Source organism: Heloderma suspectum, chromosome 13 (genome assembly GCF_057233095.1).
Source record: "Heloderma suspectum isolate Gila_16-S chromosome 13, 16-S_ref, whole genome shotgun sequence".
Classification (NCBI taxonomy): Eukaryota; Metazoa; Chordata; class Lepidosauria; order Squamata; family Helodermatidae; genus Heloderma; species Heloderma suspectum.
Window position 1 is genome coordinate 28,871,078 of NC_139470.1, and position 22,126 is coordinate 28,893,203.

Genomic DNA, 22,126 nt, shown 5'->3' on the forward strand with positions numbered 1-22,126 from the left:
AAATTGCTCACCCCTGCTTTGCAATATCAGGCACACCCACTGAGTTTCAGTGCACTTTAAAAGCTGCCTTTCCCCTTTAACTCCACACGATAGTGCAGCATTAATCAGGGCTTTCCATTTCACTCCCACTTAGTAAGCATCCTTATTATTAATAATTGGATAGCTTAATTTTAATTCTAGTTATTCAAATCATTATTCCACCCATTGATCAATACAGTAGTAATTAGATTAACAAATACTGAGTGATTAACGGCCACAGGAAATGCAGTTTAATTAATTTAAATGAGGCGCTATGAAAAAATGCGGTGAAAACTCTCAAGCCTTGTAATAGTATCTGTTGCTCAGGTGGAATGGGGTTCTAGTGTTCCAAATTCAATGCAAGTCTTCTTCTTCTGCTTCTTCTTCTTCTTCTTCTTCTGCTTCTTCTTCTTCTTCTTCTTCTTCTTCTTCTTCTTCTTCTTCTTCTTCTTCTTCTTTCTTCTTTAAATAAGAGCAAAAAACTGTTAATTTAGCATTTAACTGTTCAAAGTGCACCTATAATGGAAAGGTATAACTTTAAGAAATTCAAAATAGGCTAATAGTCCCATTCTATAAGCTACAGTGGCCTTTCTCAACTGGATGCTGTCTAGGTGTGTTGGACTGCCATTGGCCATGTTGGCAGGGAATGATGGGGGTTGCAGTCCAACACATCTGGAGGACACCACGTTGGGAAAGGCTGAGCTACACCTCGAGTGTGTTAGAGCTGAAATGAATTAAATTGTATCAATGTAAGCAAGTTCATCTACTCAAGAGCAGAGGAGACCGTATCAATTATTTGTATGATCTACTTGTTGAGTAGTTTTACTCTGAGGAAGACACGCAGTGGAGGCTGGTGGCTTTGATGTCAGTGAGGTGATGAATCCGCTCTGGGTTTCAGTCAGAACCAGTCAGAACTCTAAAGGAGCTATCTAAGATGCAAAGCAGAGTTCTGCCTGAAACCCAGAGCGGATGCACTGCTCCAGTGACATTGGAGCCACCAGTCTCCACTGAGAGAGGGCCATGGCTCAGTGGCAGAGCCCCGGCTTTGCATGTAGAAGGTCCCTGGTTCGATCCCCTGCATCTCCAGGTAGGCTTAGAAAAACTGCTGGCTGAAATTCTGGAGAGCCGCTCCCAGGCAGTGTCGACAGTACGGGGCCAGCTGGACCAACGGCCTGACTCAGTATAAGGCAGCTTCCTGTGCTCCTGAGAACACACGTGTTTGCATGGCCACCTGTCAGCCATGTTGTAGCTGCATTCTGCATGGCAGATCCTGCATTGATCAGGGGCTGGACTAAAGGGCTTCCAAGGTCCCTCCCGACTTCATGATTCTATGGAACACATCAAGAAAGGGTCAGGTCCACTTGGCAATATACCTCTCTTGCACTCACGTGGTTTTTACCTTTTTCATAATCCCGTGCTGTGGGGTGGTCCTTTTGCCGGTTGCAATGGCAGGAGGTTTCCTTCGGCTTCTCTGTTCAGCCTTGTGAATCACCCCAAGGAAGTGTTAATGCATCTCATGGGCCCTACGAAATCTGGCATGTCCAAGATGAGTTAAAACCCTGGACCAGTTTTACAGGATGAATTCTCTGGTTGGGTTTATATGTGTTGGCAAACAACAGCAGTTCCCTTTTCTGCAATCTGCAGAAGGCCAGAACCTCCCCTGGGAAGATGGTGTGATTCATCTTCCTGGGCGTTGATCTCCAGAGCATTTTTCAGACATTGTGTTTTCCAAATACAGACAAAGACCTTTTGGTAGACTAACAGAGGACTATAAAATATCTGCCTTTCAAAATCACATTACAGTGAGTATGCCTGGAAACTCCGCATTTCAATTAGGGCTGAGGCAAGACAAAGCTAATCAAGCCGCTTGCTAGGAACTAGTTTGTCCCTGATTTTCAGGGTGGCATTCAGATTTTATCAGCAGGAGCCCCAGGGAATGGTGGAAGTAAATCCCTTTATACCTAATGATAGTTACATTTACTACCTTTTATTTCCTGGCAGGGCCTTTATTCCCCCCCCTCCCCGTTATTAAAAAAATTGTGATGGGAAATGGTTCTCTGGTTTATTTTTTTTGCCTGCATTCAGCTGTTAAAGTCACAGAAGGCTCCCCCCCCATGTGAAGAGGCACCCCATGGGTGAGGAGGCCTTACACATGGTGTAAGAGGCTGCATGCTGTTCATGGGAAGATGGAGAACCCTAGAACAGACAGACCAGATTTCACTGGGGTCCCCAATCCTTTTGGTCCAATGGGCACATTTGGGATTTTGAGAGAATGTTGTGGGTGCTCTCACAAAATGGCTGTCATTGGGAAACTTACCAATTCACAAAATGGTTGCTATGGTGGGTGTGGCCAGTTACAAAACGCCAATTTCCCAGAAGGCAAAGTGGTGAGGCGAAAAGAACTATGAGGCAGGGGTGGAGTATGAGCTCCAAAACACAAAAACACTGCTTTGAACCCATGGTTTCCTGCTCCACCATCTATTTCTCAAAAGGCAAACTGATGTGGCTCAAAGACAAGTACCTTGGCCACGAAACTGAGTAAAATGCAGAGGTGGAATCTGTGCCCAAATACCAAACGACGTATTTGCCCTTACAAAGCAGAACAAAATATCCTTTGCACAGAAGGCAAACTAGTGGTGCTCAGAGAAACACACAGGCAAAATTCCCATCCATGCTACAGACACAAACCCCCCATAGCCCCCAAACCCAGGCATCCCCCAAGAACAAACAAATAAAACAACTGACATACACAGTTGATGCCCCCCCCTCGAACAGGCAAAACACACACACAGCACAAGCAAAACACCCCTTTGCTCCCCATCCCTCCTCTAGCTGCCCAGACAATCCACCCCACACTCAGCTTACCTGTTTCCAGGCAGCTGAGCATGCTTCAGGACATGGGGACAGAGGCATCCTTGGAGATAAACGTGCCACTGGAGGCCAGTAATTCACTTTGCAGCATCCAGCCTTCCAATTAATTATTTTGATTAAAAAAATATAAAAAATAAAATAAAACCCAGGAGGGCCAGGTTGCCTGGCTGGTGCCAAGACACCACACTGAAGACCCCAGGATTAAGCTAAAAGGCCAGATCATTAGCTGCGAGACTGTAGCTTCCTTATAGTTCCGGTCTTGCTCCATTTTTATCTTCTTTTGTGATAGGGCACATGCAACAATGGGTTCAGAACCTGGGAGATCTTTCGGTGGGGTGGGGTGGGGTGGGGTGGGGTGGGGGGAGGAAATCCAACCAGAGCACCACCCACTCCAGCCAAAGGAGGGATCTCTCTTCTCTCCCTAGGAAAAGTTGGGTATGTGAACTCTTCCCTTCCTCCCCTGTGATTGTCATCCCAACAGTGCATTGCTAGTTGAGTTTCCATCTTCCAAGAAAGAGATCTTGGGGTTGTGGTGGACAGTTCAATGAAACTGTCAGCCCCGTGGGCAGCTGCTGTGAAAAGGGCAAATTCCATGTGAGACATAACTAGGAGAGGACTCAAAAATAAAACTGCTTACATCATACTGCCCTTATAACAATCTATCGTGCAACCACATTTGGAATACTGTGTACGGGTCTGGTCACCACACCTAAAAAGGGGTATTGTAGGGTTGGAGAAGATTCAGAACCTTTTAATGTTCTTTGTTCTTCTGTCTTTGTGAGGAGGCTGGGGGGTACTTTAGCACATTCCTGCAAATTTGAAAACAAAAAGTCATGTTTGTTGCTCTTCTGGATGCTTTTCTATCATCTCCCATGTGATGGGATGAACATCTCTTTGCATTTGCCAGTGATAGAGATGGAGAAATCAGTCCATTTTGGTTCCTCTCAGTTTTTCATTTTTTCACTCTTAAATTAGGTTCATCTGGAACTTTGATAACTATTTGTAAAAAATGTTCACACGAAAATTCATACACATTTTTGTGTGCATTTCTACTAATACATGTATTGTTGTACACACAATTTTGCCTAAAATACATTTTTTGCAAGCAATTTTTATTGCTTTTTAAATATTTAATGCATTTTTGAATGTGGTTCACTGATGTATGCAATTTTTGTGCAAAATCTTGCTTCTATCCAATATACTTATTTTTCTACACCTTTTTTGATTGGAGAACTCCATTGCGAAATTTGGAGAAGTACAGATTTCAAAGGGTAACTGAGTTCTAGTTCACATATAGAATCATAGAATAGTAGGGTTGGAAGAGGCCTACAAGGTCATCGAGTCCAACCCCCTGCTCAATGCAGGAATCCAAGTCAGAGCATCCCTGACAGATGGCTGTCCAGCCTCCTCTTGAAGGCCTCCAGTATGGGAGAGCCCACCACCTCCCTAGGGAATTGGTTCCATTGTCGTATTGCTCTAACAGTCAGGAATTTTCTCCTGATGTTCAGCCGGAATCTGGCTTCCTGTCACTTGAGCCCATGATTCCATGTCCTGCACTCTGGCATGATCGAGAAGAGATCCTGGCCTTCCTCTCTGTGACAACCTTTCAAGGACTTGAAGAACACTATCCTATCTCCCCTCAGTCTTCTCTTCTCAAGGCTGAACATGCCCAGTTCTTTCAGTCTCTACTCATAGGGCTTTGTTTCCATTCCCCTGATCATCCTTGTTGCCCTCCTCTGAACCCTCTCCAGCTTGTCTGCATCCTTCTAACATAATACCATTTCAGATTAATTCCAAAATAGGCAAAATCAAACATTGCAATACAATATCAATTATTATCTTCCAGTAGTGTGTAAACCAGAGCCCGATAAACTAAATCTTTCCTATGCATTAAGGCTTTAATAAAAACTATGGACTACAACAGCTACGCCAGGGAAACAAAGTCCAGAAAATAGTAGCCAGGTTTCTCACAGCCCGCAGCAGTTCTCTCCCATGCTCCACTCTCTCACACTGGTGCAGTTCTCAAGGCTCCAGCAGAGACAAGGAGGGTGGTGTTCAGTCTCTTCCCTTGTGCTCTGGATGTTTCTGCTGCTCCTCTTTGGGGATATTACAGAGCAAGTGTGAAACTTGAAGCCTCACTTGCATTTGCCATTCTGGTGTTGGTGGCAATGTGGAAAACAGTACTCCCTCCCTCTGAACAATTTGGTTCACTTGAGCAATGCTCAGCTCCCAGTCCTGAATGTGTAGTGCAGGCAGCCTTGCTCAATCTGGTGCCCTCCAGATGTGTTGGACTGCAACTTCCATCATTCCCAGCCACCTGGCAGGGAATATTGGGAATTGTAGTCCAACACATCTGGAGGACACCAGGTTGGGGAAGACTGAGCTACAAACAACAAAACAAAATAGGTTTAAGGAAAATTATATGTGTAAAAGTTATAACCAAATTTTGGTATAAATACTGATATTTCTCACAAAATTTTAAACAATTGATTAGCAGTCCAGCAATATATCACATGTACATAGTTGCAACACTGATTTCCAAATCAAAAAGGCTGTACAAATATACAGTGCCTGCATCCCAAGTACATTTTCCAAACTGGTCCTCATCCGTAGGAAAAATATAAACAGCAATTACAGCCCTTGCAAAAACGACGTTTTCATGATGTTAAGCTTTCTACATGGAACCTGTAAAGCGAAATACACAAATTTAGAGATACCTGGGATAATATACTTACTCAAATAATCAGATTAATGTAAACCAATAAAAAATCAATTTACCAGTAAATATTATCTATACAGACTGTGTAATCATTATCATGGGGTTGATAGCTGAATGCAAAAAAAGAGGGACAAGAACATTCCCTCCTACATTCTGAAACATGTAGAGAAATAAAACAATTTACAGTAATCTCCCAACATGGCTGAGCTACACGAATGGCCATACTAGCTGGGAATGATGGGTGTTGTGCTCCAGCACATCTGGAGGGCACCAGTTTGGGGAAGGCTGTTATAGCAGGACAGAGTTTGCAGTGGGGCAGGGACTTGAAAGGGAGGAAGTCCATATTTCTCAAAAGTTCACTGCAACTTTCTGCTTTTCCTAACGTTTTTTTTTTTTAAAGACATTTATTACCATCTAATGAGGTAGAACTGCACTTCCATACCAATAGGGGAGCTGACGATAATATATGGCTTTAATTAGCAATCTGGATTTGAGGAATGGCTTATTATGCGAATAGTTTCAAAGCTTCCCCCATAAAATAATGCCTTTGGAGAGATTTCCTAATGACACAGAGATCTCCATTTTGTAATATAATCATGTAATTCTCTAGACAATAATTACACATTTGTCTGCCTGTTTGTCATGACGCTCTGGACTTCAGTGTCTCTGCTGTTTATTGCCAACAGTCTCGGGGGTGGAGGGACCTCAAAGTCTGATTCCAAAGGAAGTGAAGAAATGTATGTTTCCAGGTCTTCTCTGTCTTCTCTTGTCCTAGTCCTCTATCATCTTGAAACATCATGAATTGCAACAGTAAGGGCTATGGCGGTCGGGTTTGTGGGAGAATTAGCGAGGCATAAGGCTGAGCTGGAAATACTGGGGGTTTTGTCAATGTTTTCAGCACCCTCAAAAATCTCTCCCTGGAAAAGTGATTTTTCATTAGCGGGTTCATATGCCCCCCGATCCCTATACACTGAAAGCACACCTGAGGGTCTTACGGGATCAGCTGGCTGGCCCTGAGTCCAATGTTGCTGTGTGCACCCTTCCCCCACCCACCCCGCCTGCTGTATACTTGGTGCACCAGGGCTTGCAAGGGGCTGTGGCTGGCATGACCCTGTGACCCTTGACATGTGCTTTCAATGTATGTGTGCAGGTTTGAGGCCTACAGAGGCAAAGAGGGAAAACGTCAGGCTTAGAGGCCTGGAATTTTCTTTTGGGAGGAGGTAACCCTGAGAGAGACATCACACTGACAACAAAGGTCCGCATAGTTAAAGCAATGGTATTCCCCGTAGTAACCTATGGCTACAAGAGCTGGACCATAAGGAAGGCTGAGCGAAGGAAGGTGGATACTTTTGAACTGTGGTGCTGGAGGAAAATTCTGAGAGTGCCTTGGACTGCTAGATCAAACCAGTCCATACTCCAGGAAATAAAGCCAGACTGCTCACTTGAGGGAATGATATTAAAGGCAAAACTGAAGTACTTTGGCCACATCATGAGAAGACAGGACACCCTGGAGAAGATGCTGATGCTAGGGAAAGTGGAAGGCAAAAGGAAGAGGGGCCGACCAAGGGCAAGATGGAGGGATGACATTCTGGAGGTGACGGACTTGACCTTGGGGGAGCTGGGGGTGGCGATGGATAACTTCCTCCCACAGAAAGTAGAGGAAGGAACTAGAGGATCGGCTATCCTTGACTTAATCCTAACCAACAGAGATGACTTAGCGGATAAAGTAGCAGTTACAGGAACTCTGGGGGAAAGCGACCATGTTATACTTGAATTTTTGGTTCTAAAGGAAGCAAAAGCCAAGTGTAGCCAAACACATACCCTGGATTTTAGAAAAGCTGATTTTAATAAACTCAGAACAATGATAAGTAAGGTCCCATGGCAAGCGACTTTAATGAGAAAAGGAGTCCAAGATGGGTGGGAGTTTTTAAAAAAGTAAATTCTAAAAGCACAATTACAAACAATTCCAACAAGAAAAAAGGTGGAAGACAACAGAAGAAGCCAATGTGGCTTCACAAAAAGCTTAGAGATGACCTGAAAACAAAAAAGGACATGTCAGAAGTGGAAGGAAGGCCAAGCAACAAAGGAAGAATACAGGCAGGTAGCACAGAATTGCAGGGATAGCGTCAGGAAGGCTAAAGCTGAGAACGAGCTGAGGTTAGCGAGGGATGCTAAAAATAACAAAAAGGCTTTCTTCAGCTACTTGCATAGTAAAAGGCAGAGGAAAGAAATGGTGGTTCAACTATTAAATAAGGATGGCAAAATGATAACAGATGACCAAGAAGAGGCAGAAGTGCTCAATTCCTACTTAGGCTCAGTCTTCTCCTGAAAGAGGGTCTATGACCCCCCTGGCAAAGGCAAAGTACAGGCTGAAGGGGCAGGATTGCAGCTTGAGATTGATAGGCATATGGTCAAGGAACACCTCATTACTTTGAATGAGTTCAAATCTCCAGGGCCAGATGAACTGCATCCTAGAGTAATAAAGGAACTGGCAGAAGAACTCTCAGAACCGCTGTCTATTCTCTTTGAGAAATCATGGAGGACAGGGGAAGTGCCAGATGACTGGAGGAGGGCTAATGTCCCTATCTTCAAAAAGGGTAAAAAGGAGGAGCCTGGGAACTACAGACCAGTCAGTCTGACATCAATCCCTGGGAAAATTCTGGAGCAGATGATAAAGCAATCCATCTGTAAGCACCTTGAAAACAATGCAGTGATTCCTCGAAGCCAACATGGATTTGTCAAGAACAAATCCTGCCAGATGAATCTGATCTCATTTTTTGATCAGGTAACCTTCCTTGTGGACTGTGGGAATGCTGTGGACATAATATCCCTCGACTTCAGCAAAGCTTTCGACCAAGTGCCCCATGATCTCCCGATGAGCAAACTAGCTCAAAGTGGGCTAGATGAAACAACGATCCGGTGGATCCACAGTTGGCTACAGAATCGGACTCAAAGAGTGCTTATCAATGGGATCTTCTCAAACTAAGGAGAGGTAATGAGTGGGATACCACAGACTAAGGAGAGGTAATGAGTGGGATACCACTCTTCAACATTTTTATGAATGACTTGGAGGAGGTACAGGGATTAGGGGTGTACGAAACCCCGCTTACCTGGCTCCGCTGGGTTCCGCTGGGGGGGGGAGGCGCTCCATCCCTCCCCCCGGAATCCTTGACAGAAGGACAGAAACAAAATTCAAAGTGATCTTGATAGACTGGAGCGCTGGGCAGAAAACAACAGAATGGAATTTAATAGGGATAAATGTTCTGCACCTAGGAAAAAGAAGACCAAATGCACAATTACAAGATGGGCGATACTTGGCTCAACAATACTATAAGTGAGAAGGATCTTAGAATTGTTGTCGATCGCAAGCTGAATATGAGCTTAGAATGGGATGTGGCTGCAAAAAAGGCAAATGCTATTTTGGGCTGCATTAATAGAAGCATAGCTTCCAAATCCCACGAAGTACTAGTTCCCCTCTACTCAGCACTGGTTAGGCCTCATCTGGAGTACTGTGTCCAGTTCTGGGCACTACATTTTAAGAAGGATGCAGACAAGCTGGAGAGGATTCAGAGGAGGGCAACAAAGATGATCAGGGGACTGGAAACAAAGCCCTATGAGGAGAGACTGAAAGAACTGGGCATGTTTAGCCTTGAGAAGACCGAGCGGAGATATGATAACGCTCTTCAAGTACTTGGAAGGTTGTCACAGAGAGGAAGGCCAGGATCTCTTCTCCATCATCACAGAGTGCAGGACACGGAATAATGGGCTCAAGTTACAGGAAGCCAGATTCCGGCTGAACATCATAAAAACCTTCCTGTTAGAGCAATACGACAGTGGAACCCATTACTTAGGGCGGTGGTGGGCTCTCCCACACTGGAGGCATTCAAGACAAGGCTGGACAGCCGTCTGTCAGGGATGCTTTGACGGACCTGGATTCCTGCATTGAGCAGAGGGTTGGACTCAATGGTATTATAGGCCTCTTCCAACCCTACTATTCTATGATATGATTGTATGGTTCTGAGCTGAAGTCTAGGTAGTTGAGCTGCTGAAAGCTCAGCAAACTCCACTCCCCAGACGGATTTCTTTGATATCCCTAACTGTCGGTAACTAAGCCATAGGAGAGGCATTTCAACCTTTCAGAATGGGGAAAAATGCAGAAAAGCTGGGAAACCACCAAAAGATTGGTAGTTGGGGTGAAGGGGGTGGGACCAGGGGAAGGGTGTGTGGCCACCTGGGAACCCTGGATGGCTGGATTGGAACCCCAGGAGGGCTAGTTTCTGCCCCCAAGCCTGAGGACCCCTACCCTTGTATTAAACCTATTAAAGCATGCGGGTCTGTTAAATATCACCGATAATAAGGGTAGATGGATTTCAATCTCGTGGGATCTCCTCCCCCACTGCCTAGAACCCCAAGATCCACCAGTGGGAGTTGAGTGCAAAATAGTAGCTAAGAAGGAGGAGCAGATGTACACGTACAATAGGTTACCTTTCAGTGCATCTCAGCCCAGTAGCAGAACTGAGTTCGCCATCCTTTCTTAGAAAAACCCACTTCTGGTCCCCACCCCCTCCCTACAAGCTTTCTTCATTTTTGCAGTCTAATTTAGTGCTAAAAAAGTTGTTGGTATTGTTGAATAACTGGGAGTCATAAATCCTTGGTGATCAAGATCTACCAGTAGATCCCAGTCTACCTTATGTCCAGTCCTGATGTTTGCCATTAAAATCACCCTGTGAGGTTGCTCAGTGTCATTTCCATTTTGTAAATGGTGAATTGAGTAATGGGTGATATAAGGTCAAGTCAAGGTTCTATATCTCAGTGGTAGCAAAGCACATCCTTGGCTAGTAGGGAGGGGCGTAGCTCAGTGGTAGAGCCCCTGCTTGGCATGCAGAAGGTCCCAGGTTCAATTCCCGGCATCTCCAGGTAGGGCCAGGGAAGAATGTTGCCTCAAATGCTGGTGAGCCACTGCCAGTCAGTGCTGACGATAATGGACCAAGGTTCTGTTCCAGTATAAGGCAGCTTCCTATGTTCCTAAGTATGAGGTCCTATGGCATTGATGGTCAAAGGATGTCAAATTGAAGGAATAACTTGGAGACCTGCTGTTAGTCTTGATTAACAGTACTGGGCCTGATGGGTCACTGGTCCATTTCACCTCAATCTTGTTCAGATTCTCAGTTTTCCACTGCAAGGCTCATTCCATCCCAATTCTGCATGAGCTCCCGCCCAACCCTCGCAGCACAGAAAATTGCAGGAATTGTTGTGCACATTTTTCAAACGATCTTCATTTTTGTGTGCACATTTTGCAAGTGTACAGATTTTTTGCACATGCACCCGCCAACTAAAGTGTGTTTTTAAGCACTTTACAAACATATGCATTTTTCCTTGCACATTTTTCAAATGTGCACATGTTGCCAAACAGCTTTTTTTGTTTTGTGTGTGTGTGAGAAACATGGAAATGTACAGATTTCCGACCAGAAATTGTGTTCAGCTCTGCGTTTGGTTCTGGGAGGTCAAACTGGTAATCTTGCATTAAAATGTGAAGCAAATAATTTCTCAGCCATCCCTAGTAAAGCCACTGAGAGAATCCAGTGCTAAGCAAGGCCTTGAGCCCAGTGTCCCACTCAGACATCCAAGAGCAGCACACTTATCAGAGCTTCTTATAGCTCTGTGATCTTTATGTAACTGAGCTTGTGCTGGTTCTTTTACTTAACTGCCTTTTAACAATGCCTGCCCTTCCTGAATTCCCATCCTATTCCCTCCACAGGCAAATGAAGCAAAACTATAGACACCATGGATAAACGAACCAATTCCCTACAATAAAGACCAGCAAGTAGCTTTCCAAAAAATAATTGACAGGTGTTCAGGAGTCTGGCCTGAATGAGTGTTTTTACAAAACGCTTTATCAACTGCTGAAAAACGTTGCGTTTCATTGCTCCTTTTAGGCAAGTCATATTTGCTGTGTTGTCAGTGCTTAGTTCTGTATTTTCAGCTGTTACAGTGTACAATAGTGGATTTTATTGTTTCTAGTTCTGACTGGTTGCAAAATGCCCCGAGGGCTCCTCAGGGACATTTTGGCAGCATGGAAAAGTGGTGGTGGGGAATTAAATAAATATGCAATCTTCTGGAACCTGCCACGAAATGTCTGAGCACAGGGACTCTTCTTTTCAGACTGAGCATAAAAGGTAGAACAATATGCTTCCACATTGTTTTTAGTTTTTTAAGAGCTGGTGTTACAGATAAGATCTCAAAAAAACAATTCAGTTTGTCCAGCAGTACAAACTGTGTTTATGTGGGTTAACTACAGCTCTCCTTCCCTACCACCATCATCACCACCCCTGCACAGATAACACAGGCCTATGTTTTAGGTAAAATCTGAAGCCCAGGGATGGTCTGAGAGCACCTTGTGTGTGGTAACGTCTGAGGCCCAGAGGATGGTCTGAGGGGAGCTTGTGTGTGGTAACGTCTCAGAGCACCTTGTGTGTGGTAACGTCTGAGGTCCAGAGGATGGTCTGAGAGCACCTTCCATGTGGTAACGTCTGAGGCCCAGAGGATGGTCTGAGAGCATCTTGCATGTAGTAATGTCTGAGGGGAGCTTGTGTGTGGTAATGTCTGAGGCCCAGAGGATGTTCTGAGGGGAGCTTGTGTGTGGTAATGTCTGAGGCCCAGAGGATGTTCTGAGGGGAGCTTGTGTGTGGTAATGTCTGAGGCCCAGAGGATGGTCTGAAGGGAGCTTGTGTGTGGTAATGTCTGAAGCCCAGAAGATGGTCTGAAGGGAGCTTGTGTGTGGTAATGTCTGAGAGCACCTTGCATGTGGTAACGTCTGAGGCCCAGAGGATGGTCTGAGGGGAGCTTGTGTGTGGTAACATCTGAGGCCCAGAAGATGGTCTGAGAGTACCTTGCGTGTGGTAATGTCTGAGGCCCAGAAGATGGTCTGCGGACACATGATGATGATAATTTTACACTGTTAAAGTTAAGCTAGTCTCGTCTTGATCAGTGTCTGGTTGAGAGACAGTGCGGGAGCCCTAAGAGGACTTCTCTTTCCAGAGGATGACTGTGATGTAAATGTGATACACAATGAATTTGTGCTGTCCTTCTGCTCTCTGCTTAAACAGAGGCCTTACCCCATAGATGGTTCTCTTTTTCTCCCCACTTTCAGCTAAAATGGGGTGTGGGTACTCAGGGGTGAAGAGGGGTGAAGCTCCTCCTCTGTTTTACCATTCTTTTCACTGCCAATTCTGTAGTGGAGGCAAGTGCTGTTCCTTAACATCTTTCCCGCACTCCCATAGATGCCCGAGAAGGATGCTACTTAATCACATAGCATAATTTCAAATGGCACATTCTGGGAAAATTGTGCCCCTGAGCTGATGAATGGGGGGCATTTTGCCCCTTCCAGAATGTTCCTCTCAGAACAACAATACATGATTATGTAGTGCAGCCTTTCCCAACCTGGTGCCCTCCAGGTGTTTTGGACTTCAATGCCCATCAGCCCCAGACAGCATTGCCAATGGCCAAGAATGCTTGGAGTTGTGGCCCAAAACATCAGCAGGTCATCAGGTTGGGAAAGACTGATGCAATGTCACAAAGAGTCGGACACGACTTAACGACTGAACAACAAATTTTTGATACTTTGGGCCCTGCCCCCTTTGCCTTCAGCCCCATGCACCATTGGAATGCAGGCCCCTGCTGAGAACATCTCCAAAATGGAATTCAATGCTTGGGCTGAAAGAGGTTCAACTGGAGCTGTGCGCAAACGGCCTCTCAAAATTCTCCAGCTTATTTGTGGGCAGAGAAATCAGGGGTAAAATTTCACTGAATTTCTCCTAGTGGAGGAGCAATTCTCCAACAGTTTCTCACAGATAGGGCTCACTATTGGCAGGGGTTGTATCACAGGTTCTTTCTTTTTTCCTAAGGGTTTTTTGTTCATTGCACTGTTCCTGCAAGTGGCAACAGCATCATCTGTGTTCAGGCTTCCACTTTCCTGAGGCAGAATTTTGAATTTATTTTGGATTTTGAACTTACCTCATCACTGGGACCCCTTCATGGATCACTGCCTTGTTGTGGTGAAGGGGCTTGCGTAACTCAGTGAAGCCATAAGCTATGCCGTGTAGGGCTACCCAAGACGGACAGGTCATGGCAGAGTTCTGACAAAATGTGGTCCATTGGAGAAGGAAATGGCAACTCACTCCAGTAATCTTGCCAAGAAAACCCCATGGAATGTATCACAAGGCTAAAAGATATGACACTGGAAGATGAGCCCCTCAGGTCAGAAGGTGTCCAACATACTACTGGGGAAGAGCAGAGGGTATTTCCAAGTAGCGCCAGAAAGAGTGAAGCGGCTGGGCCAAAGCCAAAAGGACACTCAGCTGTGGATGTGTCTGGTGGTGAAAAGAATATCCAGTGCTGTAAAGAATATTGTTTAGGAACCTGGAATGTCAGATCAATGAATCAAGGTAAGCTGGAGGTGGTCAAACATGAGATGGCAAGATTGAACATTGACATCTTGGGAATCAGTGAACTAAAATGGACAAGCATGGGCGAATTCAATTCAGGTGACCATTATATCTACTACTGTGGGCAAGAATCCCTTAGAAGAAATGGAGTAGCACTCATAGTCAACAAAAGGGTGGGAAAAGCAGTACTGGGGTACAATCTCAAAAATGACAGAATGATCTCAGTACGAATCCAAGGCAAACCATTCAACATCACAGTAATTCGAGTCTATGCCCCAACCACTGAGGCTGAAGAAGCTGAGGTTGATCGGTTCTAGGAAGACCTACAACACCTTCTAGAACTAACACCAAAAAAAGATGTCCTCTTCATCATAGGGGATTGGAATGCTAAAGTAGGAAGTCAAGAAATCACCGGGATAACAGGCAGGCATGGCCTTGGTGTACAAAATGAAGCAGGACAAAAGCTAATAGAGTTTTGCCAAGAGAACACGCTGATCATAGCAAACACTCTTTTCCAACAGCACAAGAGACGACTCTACACATGGACATCACCAGATGGTCAATATCGAAATCAGATTGATTATGTCCTTTGCAGCCAAAGATGGAGAAGCTCCATATAGTCAGTAAAAACAAGACCTGGAGCTGACTGTGGCTCAGATCATGAGCTTCTTGTTGCAAAATTTCGGCTTAAATTGAGGAACGTAGGGAAAGCCACTAAACCGTTCAGGTATGACCTAAATCATATCCCTTATGAATATACAGTGGAGGTGAGGAATAGATTTCAGGGATTAGACCTGATAGACAGAGTGCCTGAGGAACTATGGACGGAGGTCCGTAACATTGTTCAGGAGGCAGCAACGAAATCCATCCCAAAGAAACAGAAATGCAAGAAAGCCAAGTGGCTGTCTGATGAGGCTTTACAAGTTGCTGAGGAAAGAAGGGAAGCGAAAAGCAAGGGAGAAAGGGGAAGATATACCCAACTGAATGCAGAGTTCCAGAGAATAGCAAGGAGAGACAAGAAGGCCTTCTTAAATGAACAATGCAAAGAAATCGAGGAAAACAATAGAATGGGAAAGACTAGAGATCTTTTCAAGAAAATTGGAGATCTCAAGGGAATGTTTTGTGCAAAGACAGGCATGACAAAGGACAAAGAAGGCAGGGACCTAAAGGAGCAACTGAGATTAAGAAGAGGTGGCAAGAATACACAGAAGAACTATACAGGAAAGATCTTAATGTCCCTGATAGCCATGATAGTGCGGTCACTGAACTTGAGCTGGACATCCTAGAGAGTGAAGTCAAGTGGGCCTTAGGAAACATTACTAACAACAAATTTAGCGGAGATGACAGTATTCCAGCTGAGCTATTTAAGATCCTAAAAGATGATGCTGTTAAAGTGCTGCACTCAATATGCCAACAAATTTGGAACACTCAACAGTGGCCACAAGACTGTTGAGGTCAGTTTACATTCCAATTCCAAAGAAGGGCAATACCAAAGAGTGTTCAAACTACCGCACAATTGCGCTCATTTCACATGCCAGCAAGGTGATGCTCAAAATCCTACAAGCTAGGCTTCAGCAGTATGCGAACCGAGAACTACCGGAAGTACAAGCTGGGTTTCGAAGAGGCAGAGGAACTAGAGATCAAATCGCCAACATTCACTGAATCATGGAGAAAGCAATAGAGTTCCAGAAAAACGTCTATTTCTGCTTCATTGACTATGCTAAAGCCTTGGATTGTGTGGATCTCAACAAACTCTGGCAAATTCTTAAAGGATGGGAGTACCAGACCACCTTACCTGTCTCCTGAGAAACCTGTACGAGGGTCAAGAAGCAACAGTAAGAACCAGACATGGAACAACTGATTGGTTCAAAATTGGGAAAGGAGTACGACAAGCCTGTATATTGTCGCCCTGCTTATTTAACTTATATGCAGAGTACATCATGAGAAACGCCAGGTTGGATGAATCACAGGTCGGAATTAAGATTGCCGGAAGAATTATCAACAACCTCAGATACGCAGACGATACCACCCTAATGGCAGAAAGCGAAGAGGATCTAAAGAACCTCTTGTTGAGGGTGAAAGTGGAGAGTGCAAAAGCTGATTTGAAATGCAACATTAAAAAAACGAAGATCATGGCATCTGGCCCCATCACTTCCTGGCATATGGAAGGGGAAGAAATGGAAGCAGTGACAGATTTTATTTTATTGGGCTCCAAGATCACCGCAGACAGTGACTGTAGCCATGAAATTAAAAGATGCTTGCTCCTTGGGAGCAATGCTTTCGAACTGTGTTGCTGGAGAAGACTCTTACAAGTCCCCTGGACTGCAAGGAGGTCAAATCAGTCCATCCTCAAGGAAATCAACCCTGAGTGCTCATTGGAAGGACAGATACTGAAGCTGAAGCTCAAATATTTTGGCCACCTAATGCGAAGAGAAAAGTAACTGAAAAAGACCCTAATGCTGGGAAAGATTGAAGGCAAAAGGAGAAGGGGATGGCAGAGGATGAGATGGCTAGATAGCATCACCGATGCAATGAATATGAACTTGAGCACACTCCGGGAGAGAGCGCAGGACAGGAAGGCCTGGCGTGCTATGGTCCGTGGCACGGGGTCACAAAGAGTCGGACACGACTTAACAACTGAACAACAAATCACTGGGAGGTGGCCAAAGGTGCTGTGTGGGTTTTCTCTCTCTATTACACATCTTTCCATTGCTCTGCAGCCTCCCAGGCCATCTATACTTCCTGAACTGAAAAAGCCCCGTGGGAGTAAAGGCCTCATGATGACTTCCTCATGATGGCTTTAACTGAAGGGCAGGAAACCGAGGAGGCTACAGGCTGCCACAAAGATTACTGTACAATGGCAGACAGGACATTCATGTACACTCCTCAGCTACCTCACAAGTAAGGTATGCACAAGAACCCCAAACCCAGCCCATGAGAATTTCTCAGAAATTTCTGCTCCTTAGAATTTCTTTTCGAAAGCAATTTCTTTTCTAGCAAATTGAGTGAGAATGGTCAAAAAAAATGTGGGAGAAATTTTCGGCATAGCACTAGGTTCAACACCCCTGTGTTAAAGGGGTGTCCTGAGGGATACCAGCTGCCATGGACCAGACTGAGTTGCACTGTGGAGAAGGGTCTGTTCCCAACCTCAGTGTCTGTTCCGAGTCAGAGAGCTCCTTGCAACCTGTGAGCTGCCAAGGAACGGGTGTGTCTGTTTTCATTCATGGGATCACGTTGGGCATATGAGTTAACTTGAACTGCAGTGACGAAAGTCCTGGAATTCCACAGTTTGGGACCAACTCTCTTCAAACTGCAAATGGTTCCATGCCATACATAATGCCATTCAGTTATCACTGCTTACGCTCATTTCTCTATTCTGTTCTTGTTATGTTATCCCACTTTCCAACTCTACATGCCATCAGCCCTCAAGGAGGCAGTGATAAGACCACTCTTAAAGAGGCCCTCCTTGGATCCTCAAGTTCTGAACAACTTTTGCCCAGTCTCAAATCTGCCATTTTTGGGCAAGGTGATTGAGCGGGTGGTGGCGGTGCAGTTGAAGGCACACTTGGAAGAAACTGATTATCTAGACCCATTTCAGTCGGGCTTCAGGCTTGGGCGTGGGACAGAAATGGCCTTGGTCGCCTTGGTAGATGATATGAGGAGGGCTCTGGATAGGGGTGAATGCTCCTTCCTTGTTCTCCTCGGCCTCTCAGTGGCTTTTGATACCATTGACCATGGTATCCTCCTGGACCGCCTGGAGGGGTTGGGCATTGGAGACACCGTATTGCGGTGGTTCTGGTCCTTCCTCTCCGGCAGGTACCAGAGGGTAGCACTGGGAGAAGAGGTTTCGGACCCGTGGCCACTTACTTGTGGGGTGCCATAGGGTTCCATCCTCTCCCCGATGCTATTTAACATCTATGTGAAGCCACTGGGGGCTATCATCAGGAGGTTTGGGGTGCACTGTCATCAATATGCGGATGACACGCAGCTCTACCTCTCATTCAAATCTTCACCAAGGTTGGCCGTAGAATCCGTGTCCAAATGTCTGGAGACGGTGAGTGGCTGGATGGGGAGGAATAAGCTGAAGGAACCCTGACAAGACTGAGGTACTTTTGGTGGGAGACAAGAGGAGGCTGGGGGATGTTGACCTGGTGTTGAATGGGGTACGGCTACCCTTGAAAGACCAGGTCCGCAGCCTGGGGGTCATTTTGGACTCCCAGCTGTCCATGGAGGCTCAGGTGTCAGCTGTGAGCCAGACAGCGCTGTATCAACTCCATCTGATACGGCGGCTGCGCCCCTTCCTTCCCGACCATCTGCTCCCATTGGTAGTACATGCCCTGGTCTCCTCTCATTTAGACTACTGTAATGCGCTCTACGTGGGGTTACCCTTGAAGACGGTTTGGAAGCTGCAGCTGGTACAGAACGCGGTGGCTCGCCTGATTAAAGGCAGCCGCTGGAGAGATCACATCACTCCCGTGCTGAAGGAGTTGCACTGGTTACCAGTTGTTTTCCGGGCCAAATTCAAGGTGTTGGTTTTGACCTTTAAAACCCTATATGGTTCTGGCCCAGCCTATCTTAAGGAGCGCCTCCAGCAGCACCAGACAGGCCGCTTAACAAGATCAGCCTCGGATGGCCTTCTCTCTGTCCCATCAGCCAGGACAGCTAGACTGGTGGGGACGAGGGAGAGGGCCTTTTCTGTGGTGGCCCCCACTCTGTGGAACTCTCTCCCTAGGGAACTCCATCATGCCCCCTCTTTAATGAGCTTCCGTCGTGCATTAAAAACGTGGTTGTTCAGGCAGGCATTTGTGGTGGGTTAGGGTATTTTAGAAAATGTTTTTATGGTAGAATTTTATTGTTTTAAACTGTTTTATTGTATGTTGTACATCGCCCAGAGTGGCTGGGTGACCAGCCAGATGGGCGATTAATAAATGTAATAATAATAATAATATTAATAATAATAATAATAATAATAATAATAATAATAATACAGTAGCGAGGGGTAGTGGCGGCATGGTGGTGGTGTGGTAAACTTAATTACTGGCCAGAATTGTGTGCATATGTATTCCCAAAGACATTTAAGCACACTGGTAATCAATCAGCCTAATTAATGCCTAGGAGGAAAAGCTGCAAATTATATTCATGGAACAGCCAGGTCTGTCCTGCTGGGAATTAGCCAGCAGGGTCATGGGGAATGGGGAGGGCAGGTTGCCAAGCAACCAGAGGGCCTTGGCTGTGCTGGGATTTGAAACCCAGCTTTAATTTGGTTCAAGGGGGGAGCTCAGAGAATAATGGAGGCAGTCCAACACATGGTTAACAGGGTCACCAGCTTAAGACCATCACCACCGTCTTCTTTGCTTGTCGAATTATTTTCCACATCTGCAAGAGCTTCTGCACCTTAATGGAAAGCTAAAAACAAGCAAAGGCAACACAAAATAGATGAGAAGTAAGGGGGGGCAGTTCTGTGTAGTGGTTAGATTGGGGGCACCCAGGTCCACTTCCTTCCTCTGAATACCAGTTACTGTGGGACGTGAGCAGGAGGGGCTATTGCACCCATGCCCTGCTTGTGGGCTTCCCAGGGGCAGCTGGCTGGGCACAGTGGGAAACAGGATGCTAGAGGAGACAGGCTCTTGGTTTGATCCAGCATGGTTCTTCTTTTCTGACCCAAGAAGGCCAAAGACAGTATCAAGGAATTTTCAGTTTCCCCACCCCTCTCTCTTCTAGGGTTTTTTTTGGGGGGGGACTGAGAGAACCTTGATCATGCCCTCACCCTAATCCTGGCCTCCAGGAAGTATTCTTTGCTGGGGGGCCAAGAAAACCTGGATTGGCCCCCGACCCCTGGGAACCCGCATATCCCTTTAAGTGCTGCAACCGAGATCCCGTTTCTAGATTTCCAGCAGTATGTGGTGGTGATGGTGGGTGCTATACTGGCTTTGGTTCCTCAGAAGGAACCTCCAGAGACTCCTTAAGCCACTCACCCAAGTGGAGGTAGTTCCTTTCCACCTACGGAGGTCTTGGGGAAGGCAATCAGGAGGACGCGGCCTCCTCTGGCGTCTGGCTCAGCATTCCAGCAAACAGGCGCATACATCAGATTAACAAACTGCTTGCGAGAGGCCAGATGAAGTAAAGGCACTGCTACAAATTCCCACATCAAGTGCGACAGAAGCAGAAGGCAGAACACGAACAGCGCAAGGTCAGCATGTGAGCGAGGATGAACGCCAGAACTGGGAATACTGGGAATACGAGGCCTGCACCTGCCTGTTATTCTGGTCTTCAGATATAGGCTTTGCTTCCTTCCTGGGTGTCTCCTTAGCATTCCCTTAGCTATGGTATTCCAGTAAGGGCAAACACCTGCTCAGAACAATTTATTCCTTCTCAACATCTCACATCTTCTTGAGTGGGCCACCAAGTCAGAATCAGGTGGCTTGATTTTTTTTTCTTTTCGTTTAAAATATCCACATGGCTCGATCCCGCCCTCCCTTTTACTTTCTTATAGATATATAAAGAAAACCTCCATGAGAGTTACACTTGAGAGTTATACTCTTCCCTCTGGAACAATACGGAACAGGTTCAGGATGTGACACGGGCAAAGCAGCCCCTGCACAAAGTTGCATCCAGCTCTCCAGCCAGCGCTTCGTGTCAGGGAACAATGAAGTCAGGGAGCAGGACCACAATCTGTGACAACAGGAATGTGGCCACCCAGCCTGACATCATCAGGAGGGTTGGCTAGGAGGCATCTCCCCCACCCAACTTTGTGACCCTCCCCTGCTGTATAAAGCAGCTTCTTCTACATCAGATGGCTGGAGCATATGCCCACCCAGTCGCTTCTTGGTGATGGTTTCACTAGAATGGAAGAGCCTCCAAAGGGAGACTCACCAGACCACTTCGCAGGTTGACTTCAGGCATACTGCTAAAATATTTAGAATCAATGTTTTAGATGTACTCAAGCATCATTCCCATAACAAAGATGTTTGAGGTTTGTGACGATAATTATGTAGCCAAAGCAGCACCACCCATGTACAAGACGGAGGTCTCTGTGTACTCGGGTGAATCCTGAGATTTGCACTAGGGATGTACAAAAGTCACTTACCTGGTCTTGCAGCTTGCTTCACGGTGCGGGGGAGGTGCTTCGCTTCTCCTCCCGAAGTTCAGGCCGGGGGGGGGGGAGGCTTCCCGCCTCACCCGGCCGAAATTCAGGCCAGGGAGAAGCGCCCTGTCTCCCCGGCCGCGAACTTCAAAAGAAAAGTAAAAAAAAAAAAGAAAAAGCCCCGTGATAGGCTACGTAACGATTTACGTAGCCTATCACGGCTAGATCTGCGAAGTCAGCCGTGATAGGCTACGTTAATCATCACGTAGCCTATCACGGGTGACTTTGGGGAAAAAAAAAAAGCGCATACGCAAATGGCGGCCCCCATAGGGAGCCGCCATTCGCGTTCCTTATTTGGTTGCTGTAGTCTACGTAAAGATTTACGTAGACTACGGCAAAAATAAGGGCAACGCCAATCCAGCCCAACTCCTCCCCTCCCCCGAGAAACAAACAGATCTCTGTGTGTGTTCACTAGTAGGGGGGTATATGAGGGAGGAAAGGGGCAGAGAGAAAATACAGAAATGCAGGGGCCATGCAAGCTAAGCTGCCTGCTCACAACACAAGCCACATTCTCACTGAGGGGTGGGGAGCCCACTGTGGAATGGTGGTGGTGGGGAGGTGACTGAGAAAAGAGGACAAGGAGGAACTTCAGGGTTTGGTGGGCCACAAAAATCTTGTTAAAAGGGGACCCCCCATTCTAATGCTCAGTAGCCACAGAAGAAAACAGAAAATGGGACTAGGGGATGGATGGAATGACAGCCAGTGTGGTGTAGTGGTTAGAGTCTTGGACTGGGACTCAGGAGATCTGGGTTCTATTCTCCACTCGGCCATGAGGCTCACTGGGTGACTTTGGGCCAGTCACTGACTCTCAGCCTAACCTGTTGGGAGGATAAAAATGGAGAGGAGGAAGATCATGTAAGCCGCTTTGGGTTCCTTGCAGCAGCAAAAAAGGCAGGATATAAATGTAATAAAAAAGGAGTATCATGAAAG